A 12275-nucleotide genomic window follows, 5' to 3' on the forward strand; every position below is an offset into this window, starting at 1 on the left:
GGAGTATATCAGAATGTCATTGATATACACCACTACACCCTGCCCGTGCAGGTCCCTGAAAATCTCGTCTACGAAGGATTGGAAGACTAATGGAGCATTCATCAACCCGTACGGCATGACGAGGTACTCATAATGCCCTGAGGTGGTACTAAACGCCGTCTTCCACTCGTCTCCCTCCCGGATACGCACCAGATTGTACGCACTCCTGAGATTCAGTTTAGTGAAGAAGCGCTCCCCGTGCATTGACTCAATCGCCGTGGCGATAAGAGGTAGCGGGTAACTGTACCTCACCGTGATTTGATTGAGACCTCTATAGTCAATGCACGGGTGCAGACCCCCATTCTTCTTCACAAAAAAGAAACTCGAGGAGGCAGGTGAAGTGGAGGACCGAATGTACCCCTGACGCAGGGATTCAGAGACATATGTTTTCCATAGCATCGTCTAGTGGTGCAGACTCACCTGGGGTGACGCCAGAGTGCCCTGCCTGCTGCCTCGACTCCCAGAGAGACCAACCTGGCACCGACCGGCAGTGTGCCCTCTGCGGCCACAGATGGTGCACGTGAAGGCCCCTCCTCCAGCCTCCCTACGCGCAGCCCCTCCCAACTCCATGGGCATCGGAGCGGGAGTGCTGGGAGATGGAACCGACAGAGCCCCCTCAGGACGTCCACGGATGACCAGCAGGTTATCCAACCGGATGGACAGATCCACCAGTTGGTCAAAGGTGATGGTGGCATCCCTGCAGGCCAACTCCCGTCGGACATCCTCACGCAGGCTGCATCCATAGTGGTCGATGAGGGCCCTGTCGTTCCATCCTGCTCCAGCGGCCAAGGTCCGGAACTCCAGCGCGAAATCCTGTGCGCTCCTCGTCCCCTGCCTCAAATGGAAGAGTCGTTCCTCCGCCGCTCTACCTTCGGGCGGATGGTGAAAGACGGGTGAACTCCTCAAAGTGGTCCAACGCCACATCTCCCTCTCCCTACATGGCGTTTGTCCACACCAGTGCTCTCCCTGAGAGGCATGAGACGAGGGCGGATACTCTCTCCCTTCCTGAGGGAGCTGGGTGAACGGTGGCCAGGTAGAGGTCCAGTTGTAAAAGGAACCCCTGGCACTGTGCGGCCGTCCCATCATACTTCCTGGAAAGGGAGAGACGCATCCCACTGGAGCTGGAACCTGGACGGGACGAGTAGAGATAACCCCGGTTGCACTGGTCGAGGCGCTGGAGAGACTTCCTGTCTCTCCCAGCTGTCCATGGTCTGGACAACGCGATCCATCATGGCACCGAGATGATGCAGCATTGCTGCGTGTTCCTGGACACGCTCCTCGACTCCTCTGACCGGGGTACCTGCTCCTGCTGACTCCATGGTAGGTGTAAGATTCTGTCAGGTGTGTGCGTACTGGTAGCGAAGTCAGGTGCAGGAGAGCAGAGATTTGTGAACAGGCGCACACTTTATTGAGGCAAAAGTGCAAAACGCGCAAAACAGTCACAAGAATTATGTTTAACAATAAAAATCGTTGTGAAATACCACGGAAAAAACAGACCAGTCTGGCGCGTCAACAATAAACACGTAACACAAACAATCTTTCACAAAGACATGATGGGGAACAGAGGAATAAATACATGTAGATTGATTGGCGAATGAAAACCAGGTGTGCAGGGAACAAGACAAAACAAATGGATACATGAAAAATGGAGCGGCGAAGGCAAGAAAGCCGGTGACGTCGACCGCCGAACGCCGCCCGAACAAGGAGAGGAGCCGACTTCGGCGGAAGTCGTGACACACGGCTTAATGTAATTGGGGTCCCCTGCTCTAAAATAAAATAATCCCTTCTCCGCTCGTCGTGATCAATGCCCGGGCCTGCTGTCAGAAGTCTGGAGTTCAGTCTACTATTTCAAGTATTTCTCTTCATTTCCTCTCTCCCTTCCTCCTCAGTCTCCCTATTTACCTTCATTTATCTCTCCTCCTCCCTCCATCCCTCTCTCCCACTCTACCAGAGAGAGGGAGCATCATTAGGGAGAGTGGTCTGTGTGAGTTCCCGCTATAAATATTGTGTTGTCCGGATCTCAAGGCTGGAGCGATTTAAAGCCTATTTTACAAGACATTACTATTACTTTACTCTATTCTGTCTCTCTCTTTCTCTCTCTGTCTATCTGCTCTCTTCCTCTTGCTGCTCACTCTCCATCGCCATTTCCTATCTCTCTGTCATCCATTTCTCTCTTCTTAACCCACCCACCCACTCTCTCTCTCCCTCAAACCTTCTCTCTCTCCCTTTCTCTCTCTTTCTGACCAGACAGGTTTGTCATCAGAATGGACAACAGGGGAATGGAAGCCAATTTCACATGTCACCTAGTACTACTCAGAACAACAACACAATCCACCTCAAGAGAGGAAAGGAGAGAGGGATGGGGAGAGTAGAGGAGAGAGAGGGATGGGAAGTGAAAGGAAGTGGAGGAGGGGAGTGGGCGTGAGGGGAATAATGGAGACGAGGAGGGATAAACAAGTGGAGGGGGAAAGAGAAGTAATAGAAAGTTACAAAGATAACCCATCTCCTCTTCCAGAGATGTGGGATAGATTAAAACAAATATTTCATCCTCCAGACAAACCCTTGGCACACAGTTCTCCAAATCTGAATGTACAAAAGAGCGATGGAGGGAGTGAGAAAGAAAGATGAATGTGAGAAAGAAAGATGAAGAAGTGGAGTGAAAGACTAAGTACCTGGAACCTTAGGTTAGTCTCTCAGCCTCCCAGTCACACATAGGTAATTACATTTAAGAGCTGGAGAAATAGAAAAAAAGGGTTGAGAGAGAGAGAGAAGGAGGGAATGAGAACGCAATAAAATCTTGTCCTGAGAAGATTGATTGGATATGTGCAGGCAAAATGAGAATTTTGCTCTTGTAGTGAGTGAGATTAAGACATAGACACAACAACGATTGCTCAATCAGAGAATCAAGTAATACATAGATATAAAGTACATAAGTAGATTTGTGTTTGCACACACACACTAGCACAAACACACAGAAAGGCTCTTGAAAGTGGGAGGTGTGTGTGTGTGTGTGTGTGTGTGTGTGTGTGTGTGTGTGTGTGTGTGTGTGTGTGTGTGTGTGTGTGTGTGTGTGTGTGTGTGTGTGTGTGTGTGTGTGTGTGTGTGTGTGTGTGTGTGTGTGCGTGTGTCTCAGTCACCAGATCTCAACCTAATTGAACACTTTTGGGGGATTCTGGAGATGAGTCCGAGGCAGCGTTTTTCACCACCATCAACAAAGCACCAAACAATGGAATTTCATGTGGAAGAATGGTGTCGCATCCCTCCAATAGTTCCAAACAGTTCGAGAGTTTGGGACTAGAAGGTTCTATCTGCATTTTAGTCAAAATGTAGTTCTTGATATAGCCATGTTCTGTTCAATGATCTCCACCTGTATAGTACCCTAAATACCCCAGTTCATGTATTTAAGTTCAAAAGAATACCATTCACCCTCTGAATGACACATACACAATCCGTGTCTCAAAGGTCTCAAGGCTTAAAAATCCTTCTTTAACCTGTCTCCTCTCATTCATCTACAATGATTCTGATTGAAGTTGATTTAACAGGTGACATCAATAAGGGATCATACCTTTCACCTGGATCCACCTGGTCAGTCTATGTCATGGAAAGAGCAGGTGTCCTTAAAGTTGTAAAACTGTTTTTTGTACACTCAGTATATACAGTTGAAGTCGGAAGTTTACATGCACTTAGGTTGGAGTCATTAAAACTCGTTTTTCAACCACTTCACTAATTTCTTCTTAACAAACTATAGTTTTGGCAAGTTGGTTAGGACATCTACTTTGTGCGTGACACAAGTAATTCTCCAACAATTGTTTACAGACAGATTATTTCACTTATAATTCACTGTATCACAATTCCAGTGGGTAAGACGTTTACATACACTAAGCTGACTGTGCCTTTAAACAGCATGGACAATTCCAGAAAATTATGTCATGGCTTTAGAAGCTTCTGATAGGCTAATTGACATCATCTGAGTTAATTGGAGGTGTACCTGTGGATGTTTTTCAAGGCCTACCTTCAAACTCAGTGCCGCTTTGCTTGACATCATGGGAAAATCTAAAGAAATCAGAAATTGTTGACCTCCACAAGTCTGGTTCATCCTTGGGAGCAATTTCCAAATGACTGAAGGTACCACGTTCATCTGTACAAACAATAGTACGCAAGTATAAACACCATGGGACCATGCAGCGGTCATACCTCTCAGGAAGGAGACGCGTTCTGTCTCCTGGTGATGAATGTACTTTAGTGCCGAATAGTGCTAATCAATCCCAGAACAACAGCAATGGACCTTGTGAAGATGCTGGAGGAAACAGGTACAAAGGTATCTATATCCACAGTAAAACAAGTCTTACAGTGGGGGAAAAAAGTATTTGATCCCCTGTTGATTTTGGACATTTGCCCACTGACAAAGAAATTATCAGTCTATAATTTTAATGGTAGGTTTATTTGAACAGTGAGAGACAGAATAACAACCAAAAAATCCAGAAAAACGCATGTCAAAATGTTATAAAATGATTTGCATTTTAATGAGGGAAATAAGTATTTGACCCCTCTGCAAAACATGACTTAGTACTTGGTGGCAAAACCCTTGTTGGCAATCACAGAGGTCAGACGTTTCTTGTAGTTAGCCACCAGGTTTGCACACATCTCAGGAGGGATTTTGTCCCACTCCTCTTTGCAGATCTTCTCCAAGTCATTAAGGTTTCGAGGCTGACATTTGGCAACTCGAACCTTCAGCTCCCTCCACAGATTTTCTATGGGATTAAGGTCTGGAGACTGGCTAGGCCACTCCAGGACCTTAATGTGCTCCTTCTTGAGTCACTCCTTTGTTGCCTTGGCCGTGTGTTTTGGGTCATTGTCATGCTGGAATACCTATCCATGACCCATTTTCAATGAGCCAGGCTGAGGGAAGGATGTTCTCACCCAAGATTTGACGGTACATGGCCCCGTCCATTGTCCCTTTGATGCAGTGAAGTTGTCCTGTCCCCTTAGCAGAAAAACACCCCCAAAGCATAACGTTTCCACCTCCATGTTTGACGGTGGGGATGCTGTTCTTGGGGTCATAGGCAGCATTCCTCCTCCTCCAAACACGGCAAGTTGAGTTGATGACAAAGAGCTCCATTTTGGTCTCATCTGACCACAACACTTGCACCAGTTGTCCTCTGAATCATTCAGATGTTCATTGGCAAACTTCAGACGGGCATGTATATGTATTCTTGAGCAGGGGGACCTTGCGGGCGCTGCAGGATTTCAGTCCTTCACGGCGTAGTGTATTACCAATTGTTTTCTTGGTGACTATGGTCCCAGCTGCCTTGAGATCATTGACAAGATCCTCCCGTGTAGTTCTGGGCTGATTCCTCACCATTCTCATGATCATTGCAACCCCACGAGGTGAGATCTTGCATGGAGCCCCAGGCCGAGGGATATTGACAGTTCTTTTGTGTTTCTTCCATTTGCGAATAATCGCACCAAATGTTGTCACCTTCTCACCAAGCTGCGTGGCGATGGTCTTGTAGCCCATTCCAGCCTTGTGTAGGTCTACAATCTTGTCCCTGACATCCTTGGAGAGCTCTTTGGTCTTGGCCATGGTGGAGAGTTTGGAATCTGATTGATTGATTGCTTCTGTGGACAGATGTCTTTTTTACAGTTAACAAGCTGCAGTTAGGAGCACTCCCTTTAACAGTGTGCTCCTAATCTCAGCTCGTTACCTGTATAAAAGACATCTGAGAGCCAGAAATCTTTCTGATTGAGAGGGGGTCAAATATTTATTTCCCTCATTAAAATGCAAATCAATTGATAACATTTTAGACATGCGTTTTTCTGGATTTTTTTTTGTTATTCTCTCACTGTTCAAATAAACCTACCATTAAAATTATAGACTGATCCTTTCTTTATCAGTGGGCAAACGTACAAAATCAGCAGGGGATCAAGTACTTTTTCCCCCCACTGTATATTGACAAAACCTGAAAGGCCAATCAGCAAGGAAGAAGCCACTGCTCCAAAAACGCCCTAAAAAAGCCAGACTACAGTTTGGAACTGCACATGAGGACAAAGATCGTACTTTTTGGAGAAATGTCAAATCAAATCAAATTTATTTATATAGCCCTTCTTACATCAGCTGATATCTCAAAGTGCTATACAGAAACCCAGCCTAAAACCCCAAACAGCAAGCAATGCAGGTGTAGAAGCACGGTGGCTAGGAAAAACTCCCTAGAAAGGCCAAAACCTAGGAAGAAACCTTGAGAGGAACCAGGCTATGAGGGGTGGCCAGTCCTCTTCTGGCTGTGCTGGGTGGAGATTATAACAGCACATGGCCTAGATGTTCAAATGTTCATAAATGACCAGCATTGTCAAATAATAATAATCATAGTAGTTGTCGAGGGTGCAACAAGTCAGTAACACAAGAGTAAGTGTCAGTTGGCTTTTTCATAGCCGATCTTTGAGAGTATCTCTACCGCTCCTGCTGTCTCTAGAGAGTTGAAAACAGCAGGTCTGGGACAGGTAGCACGTCCGGTGAATAGGTCAGGGTTCCAGCAGGTCTGGGACAACAGGTCTGGGACAGGTAGCACGTCCGGTGAACAGGTCCTCTGTCCTCTGGTCTGATGAAACAAAACTAGAACTGTTTGGTCATAATGACCATCGTTATGTTTGGAGGAAAAAGGGGGAAGCTTGCAAGCCGAAGAACACCATCCCAACCGTGAAGCACGGGGGTGGCAGCATCATGTTGTGGGGGTGCTTTGCTGCAGGAGGGATTAGTGCACTTCACAAAATAGATGGCATCATGAGGGAGGAAAATTACGTGGATATATTGAAGCAACATCTCAAGACATCAGTCAGGAAGTTAAAGCTTTGTCGCAAATGGGTCTTCCAAATGGACAATGACCCCAAGTATACTTCCAAAGTTGTGGCAAAATGGCTTAAGGACAACAAAGTTAAGGTATTGGAGTGGCTGTCACAAAGCCCTGACCACAATCCTATAGAAAATTTGTGGGAAAAACTGAAAAAGCGTGTGCGAGCAAGGAGGCCTACAAACCTGGCTCAGCTACACCAGCTCTGTCAGGAGGAATGGGCCAGAATTCACCCAACTTATTGTGGGAAACTTGTGGAAGGCTACCCAAATTGTTTGACCCAAGTTAAACAATTTAAAGGCCATGATACCAAATACTGATTGAATGTATGTAAACTTCTGACCCACTGGGAATGTGATGAAAGCTGAATAGAAGCTGAAATAAATAATTCTCTCTACTGTTATATTGAAATTTCACATTCTTAAAATAAAGTGGTGATCCTAACTGACCTAAGACAGGGAATCTTTACTAGGATTAATTGTCAGGAATTGTGAAAAACTGAGTTTAAATGTATTTGGCTAAGGTGTATGTCAACTTCCGACTTCAACTGTATACAGTGCATTTGGAAAGTATTCAGACCCCTTAACTTTTTCCACATTTTGTTATGTTACAGACTTATTCTCAAGTGGTTTAAATGATTTGTTTAAATATCACATTTACATAAGTATTCAGACCCTTTATTCAGTACTTTGTTGAAGCACCTTTGGCAGCGATTACAACCTTGAGTCTTCTGGGTATGACGCTACAAGCTTGGCACACCTGCATTTGGGGAGTCTCTCCCATTCTTCTCTGCAGATCCTCTCAAGCTCTGTCAGGTTGGATGGGGAGTGTCGCTACACAGCTATTTTTAGGTCTCTCCAGAGATGCTCGATCGGATTTAAGTCCCAGCTCTGGGTGGGCCACTCAAGGACATTGTCCCGAAGCAATTCCTGCGTTGTCTTGGCTGTGTGCTTAGGGTCGTTGTCATGTTGGAAGGTGAACCTTCGCCCCCAGACTGAGATCCTGAGAGCTCTGGAGCTTGTTTTCATCAAGGATCTCTATGTACTTTGCTCTGTTCATCTTTCCCTTGATCCTGACTAGTCTCCCAGTCCCAGACACTGAAATACATCCTCACAGCATGATGCTGTCACCACCATGCTTCTCCGTAGGGATGGTGCCAGGTTTCCTCCAGACGTGACGTTTGGCATTCAGGCCAAACAGTTCAATCTTGGTTTCATCAGACCAGAGAATCTTGTTTCTCATGGTCTGAGTCCTTTAGGTGCCTTTTGGAAAACTCCAAGCAGGCTGTCATGTGTCTTTTACTGAGGAATGGCTTCCGTCTGGGCACTCTACCGTAAAGGTCTGATTGGTGGAATGCTTCAGAGATGGTTTTCCCATCTCCACAGAGGAACTCTGGAGCTCTGTCAGTGACCATCAGGTTCTTGGTCACCTCCCTGAACAAGGCTCCCGATTGCTCCGTTTGACCGGGCGGCCAGCTCTCGGAAAAGTCTTGGTGGTTCTAAACTTCTTCCAATTAAGAATGATGGAGGCCACTGTGTCCTTGGGGGCCTTCAATGCGGCAGATTTTTTTTGGTTCCCTTCCCCAGATCTGTGCCTTGACACAATCCTGTCTTGCAGCTCTACGGACAATTCCTTCGACCTCAGGGCTTGGTTTTTGCTCTGTTTTCATTTGTCATTATGGGGTATTGTGTGTAGATTGATGAGGGGAAAAAAGTATTCATTCCATTTTAGAATAAGGCTGTAATATAACAAGATGTGGAAAAACTCAAGGGGTCTGGTACTCATTCAAGAGTTTTTCTTTATTTTTACTATTTTCTGCATTGTAGAATAATAGTTAAGACATCAAAACTATAAAAAAAAACACATATGGAATCATGTAATAACCAAAGATGTGTTAAACAAATCAAAATATATTTTATATTTGAGATTCTTCAAAGTAGCCACCCTTTGCCTTGATTACAGCTTTGTACACTCTTGGCATTCTCTCAACCAGCTTCATGAGGTAGTCACCTGGAATGCATTTCCAACAGTCTTGAAGGAGTTCACACATATGCTGAGCACTTGTTGGCTGCTTTTCCTTCACTCTGCGGTCAACTCATCCAAAACCATCTCAATTGGGTTGAGGTCGGTAATTGTGGAGGCCAGGTCATCTGATGCAGCAGTCCATCACTCTCCTTCTTGGTCAAATAGCCCTAACTTTGGGTCATTGTCCTGTTGGAAAACAAATTTTAGTCCCACTAAGCACAAACCAGATGGGATGGCGTATCACTGCATAATGCTGTGGTAGCCATGCTGGTTATGTGTGCCTTGAATTCTAAATAAATCACAGATGGTGTCACCAGCAAAGCACCCCCACACCACCTCCTCCATGCTTCACGGTGGGAATCACACATGGGGAGATCATCCATTCACCTACTCTGCGTCTCACATAGACATGGTGGTTGGAACCATCAGGCAAAATTACAGATTTCCACCGGTCTAATGTCCATTGCTCGTGTTCCTTGGCCCAAGCAAGTCTCTTCGTATTATTGGTGTCCTTTAGTAGTGGTTTCTTTGCAGCAATTCAACCATGAAAGCCTGATTCACAGTCTCCTCTGAACAGTTGATGTTGAGATGTGTCTGTTACTTGATCTCTGTGATGCGTTTATTTGGGCTGTAATTTGAGGTGTATTTAATTGCTGATTTCTGAGGCTGGTAACTCTAATGAACTTATCCTCTGCAGCAGCGAAAACTCTGGGTCTTCCTTTCCTGTGGCTGTCCTCATGAGAGACAGTTTCATCATAGCGCTTGATGGTTTTTGCGACTGCACTTAAAATAAACTTTTAAAGTTCTTGACATTTTCCGTATTGACTGACCTTCATGTCTTAAGGACTGTCATTTCTCTTTGCTTATTTGAGCTGTTCTTGCCATAATATGGACTTGGTCTTTTACCAAATAGGGATATCTTCTGTATACCACCCCTACCTTGTCACAACACAACTGATTGGCTCAAGGGATAGGTTGAGTGCTAGCGTCCCACCTCAACAACATCAGGTGAATTTGCAGAGCGCAAAATTCAAGCGTAACATTCATGAAAATACAAGTGTCTTACATTATTTAAAAGCTTAACTTCTTGTTAATCCAACCGTGTTGTCAGATTTCAAAAAGGCTTTACGGGAAAAGCATACCATGCGATTATCTGAGGACAGCGCCCCACACACAAAATAATTAAAACATTTTCCAAACCAGCAGAGGCGTCACAAAAGTCAGAAATAGCAATAAAATAAATCACTTACCTTTGAAGATTTTCCTCTGTTTGCAATCCCAAGGGTCCCAGCTACACAACAAATGGTTGTTTTGTTCGATAAAATCCTTCTTTATATCCCAAAAAAGTCAGTTTAGTTGGCGCGTTTGATTCAGTAATCCACCCGTTCCACTCGTTCAACGTGCATACAAAGGAATCCCAAAAGTTACCAATAAACTTCATCCAAACAAGTTAAACAACATTTCTAATCAATCCTCAGGTACCCTAATATGTAAATAAACGATCAAATTTAAGACGGAATGTAGTATGTTCAATTCCGGAGATAAATAACAAAGTGCGCGCCTTCATCCACAAGCGCCACAAGACTACAGTCCAAAATGAGAGCCACCTTGAAAAACTACAATTACTAAGTCTTTTTTTTTTAAAGCCTGAAACCCTTTCTAAAGACTGTTGACATCTAGTGGAAGCCATAGGAACTACAATCTGGGAGGTAATTCCTTTGAATCTCCCATAAACAAGCATTTGAATAGGCTGTGATTCCAGATGGATTCACCTCGGGTTTTCGCCTGCCATATCAGTTCTGTTATACTCACAGACATTATTTTACCAGTTTTAGAAACTTCAGAGTGTTTTCTGTCCAATACTACCAATTATATGCATATCCTAGCTTCTGGGCCTGAGTAACAGGCAGTTTACTTTGGGCACGTCATTCATCCGAATTTCCGAATACTGCCCCCTAGCCCTAAAATGTTTTAAGAAGGAAAGTAATTCCACAAATTATCATTTAAGAAGGTATACCTTTTCATTTAAATGCATTCCAGGTGACTACCTCATGAAGCTGGTTGAGAGAATACCAAGAGTTTGCAAAGCTGTCAAGGCAAAGGGTGGCTATTTGAAGAATCTCAAATACAAAATATATTTGGATTTGTTTAACACTTTTTTTGGTTACTACATGATTCAATGTGTTATTTCATAGTTTTGATGTCTTCACTATTATTCTACAATGTAGAAAATAGTACAAATAAAGAAAAACCCTGGAATTAGTAAGTGTGTCCACATTTTTCACTGGTACTGTATATGCTGTCCATATTTACATTTTATATATACGTCATTTAGCAGACGCTCTTATCTAGAGCGACTTACAAATTGGTGCATTCACCTTATGATATCCAGTGGAACAACCACTTTACAATAGTACATCTATATCTTTTTTGGGGGGGAGGGTTAGAAGGATTACTTTATCCTATCCCAGGTATTCCTTAAAGAGGTGGGGTTTCAGGTGTCTCCGGAAGGTGGTGATTGACTCCGCTGTCCTGGCGTCGTGAGGGAGCTTGTTCCACCATTGGGGTGCCAGAGCAGCGAACAGTTTTGACTAGGCTGAGCGGGAACTGTGTTTCCACAGAGGTAGGGGGGTCAGCAGGCCAGAGGTGGATGAACGCAGTGCCCTTGTTTGGGTGTAGGGACTGATCAGAGCCTGAAGGTACAGAGGTGCCGTTCTCCTCACAGCTCCGTAGGCAAGCACCATGGTCTTGTAGCAGATGCGAGCTTCAACTGGAAGCCAGTGGAGTGTGCGGAGGAGCAGGGTGATGTGAGAGAACTTGGGAAGGTTGAACACCAGACGGGCTGCGGCGTTCTGGAAGAGTTGTAGGGGTTTAATGGCACAGGCAGGGAGCCCAGCCAGCAGCGAGTTGCAGTAATCCAGACGGGAGATGACAAGTGCCTGGATTAGGACCTGCGCCGCTTCCTGTGTAAGGCAGGGTCGTACTCTGCGAATGTTGTAAAGCATGAACCTAAAGATTTTGGGCACCGCCTTGATGTTAGCGGAGAAGGACAGGGTGTTGTCCAGAGTCACGCCAAGGCTCTTAGCACTCTGGGAGGAGGACACAATGGAGTTGTCAACCGTGATGGCGAGATCATGGAACGGGCAGTCCTTCCCCGGGAGGAAGAGCAGCTCCGTCTTGCCGAGGTTCAGCTTGAGGTGGTGATCTTTCATCCACACTGATGTCTGCCAGACATGCAGAGATGCGATTCACCACCTGGTTATCAGAAGGGGGAAAGGAGAAGATTAATTGTGTGTCGTCTGCGTAGCAATGATAGGAGAGGCCATGTGAGGATATGACAGAGCCAAGTGACTTGGTGTATAGCGA

The sequence above is a fragment of the Salmo salar genome, chromosome ssa11 (genome assembly GCF_905237065.1).
Source record: "Salmo salar chromosome ssa11, Ssal_v3.1, whole genome shotgun sequence".
NCBI classification, from domain to species: domain Eukaryota; kingdom Metazoa; phylum Chordata; class Actinopteri; order Salmoniformes; family Salmonidae; genus Salmo; species Salmo salar.